Source organism: Podarcis raffonei, chromosome 2 (assembly GCF_027172205.1).
Source record: "Podarcis raffonei isolate rPodRaf1 chromosome 2, rPodRaf1.pri, whole genome shotgun sequence".
NCBI classification, from domain to species: Eukaryota; Metazoa; Chordata; class Lepidosauria; order Squamata; family Lacertidae; genus Podarcis; species Podarcis raffonei.
This window is the reverse complement of record NC_070603.1, coordinates 43,498,493-43,507,612: the sequence shown is the minus strand read 5'-3', so window position 1 is coordinate 43,507,612 and position 9,120 is coordinate 43,498,493.

Below are 9,120 nucleotides of genomic sequence, written 5' to 3'. Positions count from 1 at the left end.
ATAAAACAGCGTGAGTCACATACCAGCAGGGTGATGAGAGGGGACAGAGCTTGAAGTTGGGAAAGAAACAGCTGCTGGCCTCAAATTTTCTGCAGATTCTGAGCAGCAGGATCAACTGCAGGTGACTGCAATCCTAGGAGCACTTTGCCCGGGAGGAAATCTCCCTTAAACACAGTGGTAAAGGTAAAGGTAAAGGGACCCCTGACCATTAGGTCCAGTCGTGACCGACTCTGGGGTTGCAGCACTCATCTCACTTTATTGGCCAAGGGAGCCAGCGTACAGCTTCCGGGTCATGTGGCCAGCATGACTAAGCCGCTTCTGGCGAACCAGAGCAGCGCACGGAAACACCGTTTACCTTTCTGCCGGAGCGGTACCTATTTATCTACTTGCACTTTTGATGTGCTTTCGAACTGCTAGGTTGGCAGGAGCAGGGACCGAGCAATGGGAGCTCACCCCGTTGCGGGGATTCGAACCGCCGACCTTCTGATTGGCAAGTCCTAGGCTCTGTGGTTTAACCCACAGCGCCACCCACGTCCAAACACAGTGGTACTGACTTCTAAATAAAGATGCCTAAGATTGTGGTGCATGTGAAGAAGAGAACATCACGTTGACCAAAGAGGATGGTGCTGCTTTCACACAGCCAGTCCCAGATCAAACATACTTGTCATTTATATTGAAGTACTGTTTACTTCAATGGCTCTGGTGGCAGCAGGATCTATATTCTTCCTTCTCCATCCAAGTTTCCTGCTATGCCCTTCATGCTTTTATCTACCACCTATAAAATCTAATAAATACAAATAGCTGCTGTTTAGATTAAAGACCAGGGGTGAGGAATAGGATATAACTAGGGGGTTGAATCCTTATCTCCTCCACCCACAGGCCAAGTGTGACAGGTGGGTAGGGCTGGCTGCCTGTCAATCACCTGGCATCACAATGACATCATATGACCCATTGTTGGACACTAAAACCCTGACAATCAGCTGATCAAAGCACCACATACAGCACAGGGATACTGGCCCAGTCCCATTTTTATCGCTCCACACCTGATGGAAGAAGGAGAATTAACATGGGAGGCTTTTAGCCAAGCTGGCACTCCATGTAACATCCACCTCCATATGGACCATATATACACTGGTCACATCAACACCCTACATTTAATTCTTTGCCATGGGTGCTGACAGCTGTTAGGAGACACTTAATACACCACAACTCCCAGGATTCTCTGGGTGAATCCATGACTGATAAAGTATAAGAGTGCTTTAAAGGTTTGGTTTGGTGTGAATATGTTGTTTCCTGTCCGTATTATGGGAAACACACTTCCAAATTTTTACTGCTGAAATTCTTAAAGCTTTCTGAGCCTCAGTCTCAATGTGTAAAGATAAAGGATGATGCATTGAGGAATTCTACTCACTCAAAGGTCAACTCTGTACCATCCACCCATTGCCACCCTGGTACACCCTCTGCATAACGCAAGCCAATCCACAGATTCTTCGTGGAATCCATTTTATAAATTAGAAAGTCCTAGACAAAATGAAAACAGAATCAAATTACTCCTTACCTGCTGCCCAATATTTTTGCCAAGCACTTTTGCATGTTCTTTTCGGTAATATATTCATTTACATACACTGTTTATCCTAGTATATAGTTTTGTACACATTACAAGGATTGCATTGCAAAATTCAGAGAAATGCAAATCTTAAAGGATGACAGCACTTTGGTTCACATATTGTTTCGGGAAGTGTGAATTTGGTTCACATATTGTTTCGGAAAGTGTGAACTCAATCCAATTTCTCTCCTGTCTATACTTAAGTCTCAACTTCAGATCAGGGCATAGGACTGGCTTTTATGGGAAAGCAGTTCTCTGCCATCTGTTGTTTGCCTGCTTGCAGTAATTTCTACATAGCAAGGAGAGGGTGTCCTATGCAACAGTCTCTGAATCTCCACATCTTAGATGAGAGAGTCAGGACAGGAGAGACTCACCTGTTCCATTTTGTTGTCAATTATCATCAGATCTGCACCCAGCCATCGGCAGAAGCTTCTGACCTCACCCCAATTTCCTGTTTTTATGGGAAAGTAATAGCATTTCTCCTGAAATGCTACCCATTCATCTGGACACACTGAAAAGCCTGCAAGATAAGGAGCCTTAAACAATATATCCCACAGCAAGTGCATCCAAAATGTTCCACTGGTCATTCATCCGATATTTCTATGACTGGTGTCACATACTACATGAACATTCAGCAAATGATACAATATCTAGGAGTTTTTAATCATATGATAGTTAATCACATGATAGTGTGACAGCAGAGACATGGGAACCTGCTCCCTTTTGGAAATCCAAAAGGGGTATTTAGGTTTCCCATTCAACCCACATACCCCACTGACCTTAAGATGGTGTGCTGCTTTCCTCACAACTTTCACCATAATGAGGAAGAAGTCAAGAAAGACATCAGTGCAAGTATTTCAGCTTACCAGGTAGAAAAATCTCCCCTCTCCTCCCCCTGCACACTGTTCTGGGGTTCTTACAACCCTCCAGATAGGATTTCTTATTTTCTCATATATTGTGAAGTGAATTGCAGTAAGTATCAGCTAATCAGCAATGATTTTAAACTGATGCATTTCAACAGTGTGATTCAGCTGCAAAAAAAAAAAGGGGGGGGAGGCTAAGGCAATCTTCAGCCTCATTAACAGGCCTATAGTTTCCAAGTCATGGGAATTCATAATCCCACTTTATTCTGCACTAGTCAGACCTCATCTGGATAACCATGTCCAAGAAGGCTATAGAGACAATAAAATGGGTTCAGTGAGGACCACTGGCTAATGAAGATACAGTGGTACCACGGGTTAAGAACTTAATTCGTTCTGGAGGTCCGTTCTTAACCTGAAACTGTTCTTAAACTGAGGTACCACTTTAGCTAATGGGGCCTCCCGCTGCCACTGCGCCGCCGGAGCACGATTTCTGTTCTCATCCTGAAGCAAAGTTCTTAACCTGAGGTACTATTTCTGGGTTAGCGGAGTCTGTAACCTGAAGCGTCTGTAACACGAGGTATTACTGTATTTAGGGATGTGGAAAATAAATAAATAAATGAAGAAAGGAAGGGGTAAACTAAGAACTGGGTATATTCATCCTGGTTTGATTTGGTTAATTTGGGGGATTGGTGGGGGAAATGTGGCACTCTTCCAATAACTGAAGGGCTGTCACACAGAAGCTCATTTTCTGCTGCCTCAGCAAGCGGGACCAGATCTAGTGAGCTGAAGTTACAGGAGGAAAGGTTTTGGCTGAACAACAGGAAAACATTCTGGATGGTAAGAGTAGTGTGGCAGTGGAACCAGTTTCCAAGGGCGGTGGTGGGCTCTCCCCCATTGTAGGTCTTCAGTTAGAGGCTGGAGAGTCATCTGCTATGGATGTTCTAACTCTGGATGTCCTGAGTTGAGTAGAAGGAGGTGGCCTGAGGCCTTCAATCACTCTATGATTCTATGTCTATTTTGTCCTCAGATTTCTGTAGCTGAATGCAGGTTGTCAATGTATACTTTTAAGAAAGGAATCGTGTGTGTGTGTTGGAGTTTTTAGACATTTAAAACGTAACATGGCTGTATGCAATTGGCATTTCTTAAATAAAATGAATTAGAATCATAGAATCATAGAGTTGGAAGAGACCACAAGGGCCATCGAGTCCAACCCCCTGCCAAGCAGGAAACACCATCAGAGCACTCCTGACATATGGTTGTCAAGCCTCTGCTTAAAGACCTCCAAAGAAGGAGACTCCACCACACTCCTTGGCAGCAAATTCCACTGTCGAACAGCTCTTACTGTCAGGAAGTTCTTCCTAATGTTTAGGTGGAATCTTCTTTCTTGTAGTTTGGATCCATTGCTCCGTGTCCGCTTCTCTGGAGCAGCAGAAAACAACCTTTCTCCCTCCTCTATGTGACATCCTTTTATATATTTGAACATGGCTATCATATCACCCCTTGACCTCCTCTTCTCCAGGCTAGGTGTTAGATATTTAAAAGGTGAGGTGCATGAGAGGTGTTAGATATTTAAAAGATGGGTGCATGCGTGCCATGCTTTAAACGTGCATCATGCTTTAAGCTTCACAGAAGTAATAACCAAAAAAAGTTTAGCCTTCTCCAGATATGGACTTACATCTAACAGATGTCATCACAAAAGCAGCTTTCACCATGATAAGGGAGCAGAGCAGCAGAAGTGAGAAGATGCTGACGGGTTTCCTGACGAAAGGTCCCCGCTTGTCATCCTCAAATGTATACAGTGCTGCAAATAAAGAAGAGTAAGCCACCTAGAAGCTGTAGGAGCGTCAGAAAATTTCAGGAACTAGAAATCTTGCAGGCAAGCAAGAGGCATTAGCACAGTTCAAGGACAAATTCCAGCCAGGAAAAGCAATCAAGGATGCTAAAAAGCAGGGACTGTGGCCTGGGGAGGAAGCATGACTCCGTGAGTGTCCTGAGGGCCGGGCCACATTTGACCCCCAGGCTTTATGTTCACCACCCATTTTAAGGGATTACAGTTTGAATTGAAAAAGTCTGATTCTGTCAGGCTGCTGCCAGCAACTCCCATGGCCGGTTTACCCAAGAACATATAAAGAAGGCAAGGAATGTTCTTGCCATCCGCTTTTTATTCAGTATTTACAGAGAGAGGCTTTAGAACCCAGCCTCTTGGATAATGGCGTTGTCCCAAGTGAATCTCCACACACACCCCATCTCTCCCACTTCCTTATTCGTCATCCTCATCACCTCTACAGGTGCTGACAAGTGCCTTTGAGCTCTGGCTCTCCTACTTTCAAGGCTCGACGGGTTCTGGGTGTGTGTGTCTGGAATGCTTTCTAAAGACACTGAGTCCATCTGCTGTCACCCTCTTGGTACTTCCTCCTCCTCCTCCTCCTCCTCTCCCATTATTTCTCAACTTTCCCCCTCATCTGCCTCTGAGCTATGACCTCCCTCAAATCCCTGTTGTAATTCTAAACAGTCCTCCTCTTCTCTGGAAGAGTCAGGCTAGGGAGGCAGTCTCTACCATTCCTCCTCTGCCCAGTCCCTGACAGTTTCATATATTGCACAAGCATATTCCCAGAGTTTTCCAAGCACATTAGAAAAGTTCGTAATATCATTTGTCAAGTTCATTGAACCTTTCACCTGGCTCTGCTTTCCCTCTGTTGTCTGGTAGCCTTCTCATCTGTATGCCAGAAAACCCGATGTACTCATATTCTGGCTCAGCATTCTCATATCCCTGGTCCAAAATCATTGAGTCTACAGAGAGGAAAGAGCACTTTTAAGAGACTGACTGCTTTGTGACTTTCTGGATGAAAGGGTCTTGCTGCACCCTGAATGGGTGCACATCTAGCCCTCTCTTTCTACAGTGCACAGGTAAGAAACTGTAACACAAACCAATGAGAATATAGCCCTTTTGGTGGCTTCTGTGGGTTAAACCACAGAGCCTAGGACTTGCTGATCAGAAGGTTGGCGGTTCAAATCCCTGCGACAGGGTGAGCTCCCGTTGCTCAGTCCCTGCTCCTGCCAACCTAGCAGTTTGTAAGCACGTCAAAGTGCAAGTAGATAAATAGGTACCGCTCCAGCAGGAAGGTAAACGGCGTTTCCGTGCACTGCTCTGGTTCGCCAGAAGCGGCTTAGTCATGCTGGCCACATGATGGAAGAAAAAGATTTTTGGTACCTATAATGACAGGGTCCCCTGACCAGAACCCCCTTGACATGATGTTATATCTCCTTGCAGACACAGATAAGTATGTGACCTGGCGGGTAGCACTTTTTGCAACTGCTGCTAGGAAAATTAGAGCAAATTATATAGCCAAGGTAGCCATTAACTGTAAAGGAGATGAATTTATTTGATCCCATCTATCTACCTCAGGCTATGCTCTATCTTTGTCACCAAACTCTGAGTATAAATTGCACACTGTATTAATTGATACTGTTTTTAACATTAGTGACCATGTGATGATTTTAGCTTATGAATTTTATTGTTTAATGTTTTTATTTGTACATTGGGGTACTTTTATAGCTTTGTTTAGCGTACGTAATGTTTTAATAATACAAATGTTTTAAGTCTTTTTTTACCAATTCAGTATAATTTCTTTTAATTGTCAAATAATTCTGTGTACATTGCGGCAGCCTTTGGCTATGTGCAATAAAACTGACTGAGACTGAGACTGAGACTGGACCTAATGGTCAGGGGTCCCTTTACCTTTACCTTTTTTCCTACATTTATAACATTTATGTATTGCATTTTATTAAGAGCGTATTAGTATAGGCAATACTAGGGCTACCTTCTGGAGCCTCCTGGTTTGAGTGAAATGTCTTTGGGGGATAGTCAGACATAAGCCTTGGAGAACGTGAATCAACTAGTAATATGGTTGCTTTAATCAAGTTTCTTTCCCCACCCCCATCACTAGTCCTGACCAATGTTTCAGGTCAGCCTCTTCACTTTGGCAAATATTTCTCCCCAAATTCAGTTTAATGTATTGATTTACTTTTTGGAGGTACCAAGAGATTCCAGATATACTAAACTACTCCTTTTCCAGTCAATTTGATGGCTGCTGACTAGTAGTCTCCCTATAGACATTGCTTCTAACTTTTGCCCACTGTGGGACAGGGGTCCCACCATCCAGCCCTCACTCTTGAAAATCGAGCCCTTTGGAACACATATCTAAAAATTGAGAAAAAAAGTTTCGATATATAAGAGCTGACACTTTTTAGCAGATATACATTTTAAGAAAGTTTATACAGCAAGCCAAACGTTAGCAAAAAGCAGCTGACATTAACTAAACTGTAGTGAAAAATGTGACTGTTTCTTACAATGTTTCCACAATAACCTCCGAGTTCTGCAGCAAGAAATTTTATTGCTCTTGGAGAACTGTGGCTACATGGCATAGTGCATAGAGTTGCAAATTTCACTTCGGAATAAGACACCTTCCCTAGGTAAGGGCACCTCCTTTATTTTGCTTCTGTTGTTCTGTTTTGCTTCTGTTGTTCTGTTGTTCTGCTGCTGCCGCTTTGCCGTGAGTTTGTGGGGAGGACCGCTCCCCCTGCAAGCCCATTCTCCACCTTGGGCCTGGGGGCGGGCCCCATACTCCACCTCAGCATATAAGGCTCCAAGGAGGCCTCGGGACATTGCTGCTGCCGCTTCGCCATGAGTTTGTGGGGAGGACTCTTCCCCCTGCAAGCCCACTCCATCAGGCCAGGGGGCGGGGCCCACATTCACCACCGCCACAACTTTAAGGACACTGGTGCTGCTGCAGCAAATGTTAAAAATGTTTTTATATATTTTAAAGTGTTTTAAAAGTGTTTTTAGTTTTTACTTTGTTGTACCACCATAAACGGTGGTTTTTATTCATGTATTTTTATTTTGTTTTGTTTTATTTTGGGTTGGGGTGGGATGGTTGTTGAGTGGGGTGGGGATTGGTTTTGTTTTGGTGTAATTGTTTTTTTGTTTGTTTGTTTTGCTTTTATATTTTGTAAATGGAGGTGAGTATGAGGCTTGGGATTCCTACCGTGGAGGGGCGAGGGAGGTATGTCGGAGGGGGCAGATGTCATAGGCGAAGGATCGAGATATGGATATGCTTGTACCCCTTCCAATCTGCGCCCCATCCCGAGAGACGAGGGTAGGGTGAGCAAGGATTACTCACCTCCGTCACTGGTGTTGTGCAATGCCAGGTCTATAGGCAACAAAACTGCCACCCTGCGAGATTTCTTCACCTCACAGGGGGTCGACCTGGCTTGTGTGACGGAGACCTGGGTGCGCGAAGGGGAAACTGTCACCTTACGAGAGATGGCACCCCCGGGTTTCTCCGTCCTCCACCAGTCGCGGACTGTGGGCCGGGGGGAGGGGTGGCATTATTAATCCGGGAAGATTGTTCTTTCAGGGCTCTACCATCACCATCAATCCCCAGCATTGAATGTGTTGGCCTAGTGTGGGGCTCCGAGGTGAGCTTGGCTGTCTGGCTGGTGTACCGGCCACCTAGCGCACCAGCAGCCACCCTGTCAGGCCTGCTGGAGACGGTGGCCAGCTGGGCCTTGGAGTTCCCTAACCTATTGGTATTGGGGGACTTCAACATCCATGCTGATGCCACTCCCTCCTCACAGGCTCTGGACCTGGTGTCTTCCATGGCAACACTAGGGCTCTCCCAGTTTGTTTCGGGCCCCACACATCAAGCAGGCCACACGCTGGATTTGATCTTTGGCGTCGGTATAGATGTGATCATGTTTCCTTCGATGAAGGTGCCATGGTCTGATCACTACGCTCTGAAAGCCAGGATTGACGTTCCACCCCCACCCTGCTTAGGTGGCGAGCCGATTTGGACTCACCCGCAGAGGCTGATGGACCCTGATAGATTCCGTCAAGCCTTGAGGGACCTTTCTCCCCCTGGCGACTCATTGACTGAGCTGTTGAGGGCTGGAATACCCAGCTCCTGGCAGCCATCAATGAGATCGCACCTAAGCGCCCTCTGCGACCCCGCAGAAACCAGGCTCCCTGGTTTACCGAGGAGCTCCGGAAAATGAAGCGGGACCTCAGACGGCTAGAGCGAGTATGGCAGGGTGCCCATGACGGAGCTTCAAGAACATCTTATAGGGTTTTTATGAAAACCTACAAGATGGCAGTGAAGGCCGCTAAGAAGTCCTACTTCTCGAACTCCATTTCATCCGCTAGCTCTCGCCCGGCGCAATTATTTACTATAATTCAGTCTTTAACGTCCCTTGAAGGACAGCCAAATTTAAATAACAATTTGACACACAGCTGTGAGGCATTTGCGAGCTTTTTTGTGGAGAAGGGCCTGTTGCTCCGCCATGACCTCCCTGCCAATTTGGATACAATAAAGGAACTGGACGCCCCTCGACTGTCCTCGGGTCCAGTATTGGACCACTTTGACCGGATATCCCCAGCCGATGTGGACAGACTCCTCCGAGCTGGAAAGCCCACCACTTGTCCTCTTGACCCGTGCCCGTCTTGGCTGATTAGAGCGTGTCCAGACGAGGTGCGGGCCCCCCTGGGGGATATCATCAATTTGTCCCTTGGCCCCGGGACATTCCCAGGGGAACTAAAGGAGGCAGTGGTGCGCCCGCTCTTAAAGAAAACATCATTAGATCCCTTAGATCTAT